Source organism: Heliangelus exortis, chromosome 23, assembly GCF_036169615.1.
Source record: "Heliangelus exortis chromosome 23, bHelExo1.hap1, whole genome shotgun sequence".
In the NCBI taxonomy this organism is placed as follows: Eukaryota; Metazoa; Chordata; class Aves; order Apodiformes; family Trochilidae; genus Heliangelus; species Heliangelus exortis.
The window spans coordinates 4,679,341-4,685,071 of record NC_092444.1 but is presented as its reverse complement, the minus strand read 5'-3'; the positions used below and the strand labels follow the sequence as shown (position 1 = coordinate 4,685,071).

The 5,731-nt window shown below is 44.0% G+C and overlaps 1 long non-coding RNA gene across 1 annotated transcript; it reads right to left on the bottom strand.

The window, feature by feature from the left end:
- Nucleotides 1–317: 317 nt before the first annotated feature.
- LOC139806792 (uncharacterized) lies at nt 318–3,200 on the bottom strand. The gene is made up of 3 exons (XR_011730349.1): nt 2,564–3,200; nt 1,870–2,020; nt 318–895 (listed from the first exon to the last, which is right to left on the bottom strand). It is a non-coding gene; the product is annotated as an uncharacterized lncRNA (long non-coding RNA).
- Nucleotides 3,201–5,731: the final 2,531 nt, after the last annotated feature.

The window sequence follows — 5,731 nt, the reverse complement described above, 5'->3', positions numbered from 1 at the left end:
AGAAATGAAGGCAGGGGAGCAGATCACCTAAAAAAAGATGGGGATCACCCCATTTGACACCTTTAAAGTCAAAGCTGGGTCTTGAGCAAGACCCATCCTAATGCAACCTGCACAGTGTGGGAGGTCTGGGGTTTCAAAACCCAAATCTGACACCAAAGATGCTGAGGATATTGTGTTGTTACCTTCTGAAACACTTGGGAAACAAACCTTCCACAGCTGCCCCCTGGGAGAGGGGGGGAAAAAAAAAAAAATCCTCCTGCCTGCAGTGACAGAAAAACATCCCTGTTTAACCAAAGCACTGAGGGAAAAGAAAGCAACTCCAGACAAAATTTATTTGAAGAGGCTTTAAAGTCCATTTTATGTACACTTGCAATTGGGAGCAATGGTAATGAAAGGGATGTGATTAGCAAACATCCCCAGCCATTCAGAAGGAAGGCAAAAGGCAGAGCAAAACAACTGTCAAAACTGTGCTGCTTTTGTTGCTTTCTATTATGTTATTGGAGCTAGATAATCAGTTGCCAAAACTCCATCTTAAATTAGCATATGGTAGGGAAACAAGGGTGAAAAGCAAAATGTTTCTGCCCAGCTTTCTATGCAGAGAAGGCTTTGTCTGATGAGAGCAGAGAGGATGCAAAATAGAAACCCAGTAATTAAGGCACTCATTCTAATTGCAGGCAGTTAATTGGACTGTATGCTGCCTAATTGAACCCCTGGTTGAACTCCCAGCCTGCTGTTATCCCAGCCTCCTGACAGATGCCTGGAGCTGACTTGGGGAGAGGTGTTAATCTCCTCACCTGTTCATTAATCTGACTTTTAGGGATCCCCAAACTTCCACATCAGGTTCCTCATTATCATTCAGCTCTAATCAATCTCCTCTGCAGGAGGAGAATTATTACTGCAAGAGTTAAAGAAGGGTGGCTATGGGGTTAAGAAAACAGATGTGAAATGGGATTTGTGGGAGGTTGTTTTATAGGGGGGAAATGAATGGTGCTGTATTTTCCTTCCCCTTGAGCAGCTTTTATCCATCACGTGGCACTAAAATGAGAAACACTTTCTCAGAAAGTCCCCTAAGGTCACAACCCCATTTCTTCCCAAATCAGCTTTGATTCTTCCTGAAAGGGGAAACAGAATTCAAAAGGAGTAATGTTGCTTTATTAGAATAATAATAATTTGCTAATAAAGGTTTCCCTGCTCAGCAGCTGCTGGGATTTTATCACAAATACAGCACACACCACTCCCAGCACTGCAACAGAAACAGAGCAGCATAGCTACATATATTTTCCCAAATATATTTTGGGAAAATGACACTTTTGAGAAGTTCCTAACCCTCTTCCCTCCAGCCTCAAGACAGGTGGGGTTTGCTGCCCAAGAGACTGGCTGCCCAAGGACATAGAGGGGAGAGGGAAAAAAACCTAAAAATAAAAAAATCCTGACTCAGATGGAGAAAAATAATCTTGTATTCACTATCCTTCAACCTGAGGACATGGAAATGCCAACCCTGCTCCAGGACCTGTTGTCATGGTGGGGCAAATATTCACCTCACAAGGGAACACAAACTCAAACTAAACCCCACATTCCCTTGGGGTGTGCTTACAGTTTCCACACTTTCAGGGCTCTGCCAAAATTCAGAAGCCTTCAAGCCTTGTTACTGAGAATTAAAATTTGATTAAAAAAAAAAAAAAAAAAAATCAGCACTGGAGATAACAAAGGTTCTATTAGAGAGTAGCTCAGACATTTGTCTCCCTTTTGGAATTAGCTAAAGCACTCTCCCTGCTGAAGCTGAAGTGGGAATGGGGGTAACTCATGAAATTACACGCTTGGTTCCTCTTAATCAGTGTTCAGCTCTGCATCCCCTGAAAGGTTATTTACCTGGAGAACCAGATTAGCTCTCACTCTGTTATCTGAGGGCAGCATATGCTTTGAATTAGATTTTCAAATATTATCTCTTCACTTGTTCTCTTTGTTCTATTTTCCAACAGAGAATTTGTCACGAAGTAGAAGGTTTTTGACAGGCTGCAAACTAAAATTAAAAGCAATGTTAGGGCTTTTCCTTTCCTTATTCAACATGAAGTCCTTCTCCTATCAGCATGAGAGATAACAAGATTCTATCTACCACTCTCAGAAATCATTTTTCTTACTGAAATCATGTTGTAGAACGAGGAAATAATCTGCAACAAAAAATAAAGCAATCCCCATTTTTTTTTCATCTGTGGTGTGAGCATTTGAAATTATTCACAACCAAGGCAATTAAAATGTCAAATACTTCTGCTGAGCTGATTCTTGTTCTGCTAGAAAAATGTAATCCAGAGACTGGTACTCAGAAAGAAAGGATTCTTTTTGATGTTTTAATACTTTGTGTCTTGCCCCTTCACTGCTGTGAGCTGTTAAAATGTGCAAAGAAGGAGCTCAGGACAGGCACCCAGTGACACTGCTTCTACTTTGGCCTTAAGGGAATAAACAGCAATGAAATTTCAGGGTTTTGGATTGGTTCAGTGTTCATTCTGCAGATGTTGAAGACAAAGTGGAATTTTTGAGCTTTTTTGTACCACACGGTGTCACTCACACACTGCTGTCCCAGGAAGCTGCTGCAGAACAACTCCTCTCCTCAGGGCACGTCAAAGTTGGGCCAAAGAGCAGGTTTTCTGAAAGGAAGGATGGTCCAGAACACGATGGCAGACACCCCAGAGCTTTCTGAGCTAACTCTGGCACGAAAAATTCTGCTACATTTTGTCAAATTGCCACCAAACCCCCCTCTGAGCAATACTGGGAATTTTCAGTGTAGGTGACCAGGGTTACTCTGGGTTGAACAAAATAAAAATCCTCTGAAAACGTAGAAACTGAGCTTCCAGGAAAAACTTCTACCAAAGGTTTGAGCTTCCAGAAAAAAAACTTCCACCAAAGGTTCGCCCACCCAACAACTTTTATGATGCCAATAAACACAAATCAGCTCCCCAGGAGAGTGCTGCACTGCATTGCTTCCTTTCAAGCAGCCTCTGCTAAGAAAATCTGATTTCCTCCTCCAAAGCCTCCTGGCAGGATCTGTTAGGACTGTGCAGAGTTTGTACTCATGGTTGAAAACTGGTGCAGCTGTTCCTGGAGAGGAAACATCTCTGCCAACTCATCTCTGCCAGTTACAAGACAGTTCTACAACCCCAGGAGGTTACTAAGCAGATATTTTCAACCAAGATAGTTTGGACACCCACCTAGGAAAGGAAACAGAGAAAACCTCTCCAGCATGAACAAGCTTTAAGGTCCCCTGCCTGCTTTTGTCCAGAGCTCTATCAGCTGGCAGCAGGGGCAGCATTTCCCTGGTGTTTCTGTCCTATTGCTTCCTGGATCCCATCCTCCTCTCTGCCCTCTCCCAACACTCCAGAACCACTCCACACCAAGTCCACCAGGTAGTAGAGTGGAAGAAACTCTGAGGAGGGGTTTGCCTCCTCCTTCCCCTGGAGACAAAGCTCCCTCCCTCAGCTCCTTGGAGCTGCCTGGGGATTTTTGAGCCAGCACTGCCCAGGGGATGCTCAGAGCATCTCCCCAAGTCCCTGTTTGAGCAGAGCACACAATGCCAGCTTTGTCTGAGGGCACAGGCTCTCTGTTTTCCTCCACAGAAACACAACCCCAGGCTCTGCACCTCCCAGGAAAAGCAGAGGAAAGCAAACCCTGATGTGTGCTGGCAGAGCCACGGGGAAGGGCTGGAGCTGCAGCCCTGGGAGCATCAAATAAAAAGCAAACTCCAAGCTGCCCCACCTCCTGCTCCCCAGACACAAGAGGCAGAAGCTTGGGGAGGAAAAACTCTGCTGGCTGGTGGGAGGAACAGCCCTGAACCCCCCCAGCTCCCACTATAATCCCTCTTGTGCTGAACAGAGACTGGAAAGCAAACTGGCTGGGAGCTAAGCCAGAGGGCAAGGAGGCTCCTGCTCTGTAAAATCAGGAATTCCCTCTCTTCCCCAGCCTGACAAAAGGCACCAGGAGCCTAAGGATGCTGCATGAAGGCTTCAGGACACCCTCCTTGCTCAGTGCCTTCCACAGGAGGTACCACAACACATATTAGAGACCCACTGGGTTATTAGCATCAGCCTAGAGCTTTGGCTTTAAGAGGAAGAGGCCCCAAAGATCTCTAAACCAAGAAAAATACTTGGTGCAAACTAGAATCAGTTTCTTGCATGCATCACAGCTACAGTTTTCACCTTGCAACATCAGGAAAAATCCTTTCCTTTTAGATAAGGGAAACACCATTAGCACAAGAAGCTTATCAGAACCCTTGGTCCTTTGATGGACATAAAAAAAAAAAAAAAAAAAAAGTTCTTTTTTGCCTTTTTTTTTTTTGTGTGTGTCTGCTCTCTCAGAGTGTTCCGGGAGCCCAAGAACTGCAGGTCTGGTTAGAACAGGATTTTGCTCCAACAGGACAGGTCCTGTTTCCACACTGGTCATAACCAGCTTTTTGTTTACTGTCAGGGCTTTTAAAGAAAGCCCTTATCTCTTCAAGCCATCACTGCTCAAGAAAATTCATTCAAAACCTTTGCAGTTACAAAGGGGTTTAAAGGTAAACAAGAACAAGTATCTCCAGCCATCTCTTCCCTGTGATTCAGCTGTAAAACTTGTTTTCAGCCTGATTTAGCTCCTTTAACAAGAGCAGCATTCTTAGAAACAAGGCAGGAGTCAGAGCACTTGTGAGCAGGACCAGCATCTGTTTTGGTAAAATTATGACAGCAGAGATTTACCTCCAGCAGGAGCAAAACCTGCCCTTCCAGCAAGCATTCACTGAATTTTTTTTTCAATTTACCTTGAAATTTACCAATTTACCTTGAAATCAAGTTTTGTTTTGGAGAGGCAAAAATCTTCTTCATCTCATTGTCTTCAGAAGGGGCATTTTTAGCCATATGGCATGGGAAGTACATAAGGCATAAAGGGGATCATGTAGCTGGCAGGATTTTCATAAATCAAACCCTAAATTAGCTTGAAAATTGCTCCAGGTCAGTTTTGAAGGAAATGGAAGCCTCCAGTACCAAGATTTTAAATAGATTCTAATTTTTGGGACACAGATGAAGTGAGAGCCACCACCACTTGATCCTTCCCTAGATAGGACACTATTAAAAAAAAATTAAAAATTAGGCTGGGGACTTGTTCTTACCTGCAGCAAGCAGCAAAAAAAAAAAGTCAGTGATTTATGAGTGAAATTCCTTAGGGGAGAGTGAGAGCTTTTCAAAGGTCATGGTCCTGGACTTTGTGTCACCCAGCAGTAAAGAGCTGTGTGGTGTGCTGTAAAAGAGCATATCAGGAATATATCCCTTGTCTTCAAACAATATTTACTGGGATGCTGGTAAAAGCAAGAATAATCAGACAGGCCTCCCAGATAGTGCCTGAGGCAGTGGGAACTGCACTGTACAAGAAAAGGGCAGAGCCAGGAAGTCAGAGCAATCACCCTGCCTGTATGAGAGGGTAAAAAATCTGCTTTCTATCTCTAAAGAGTTACATGTTAAGTCCTGTTTGAAACCTGCAAACCACAGCCCTTAGGAGCCTGATGTGTGATACTCCCCTGACCTAGCAGCCTCTAATTGCCTGCTTAGTTTTCAGATCAGCCCCAGAGTCCATTCTCCCACCAGGAACCTGTCAGTCCTCCATCAACAAGCAACTACAGCTCCCCAAGAAAAAAAAAAAATCAGTGTTTGTTTTGTGCCCTGGCTCCCCACAGAACAATATTTCAGCTACTGGTTTTCTCTCCTGTTGGCCC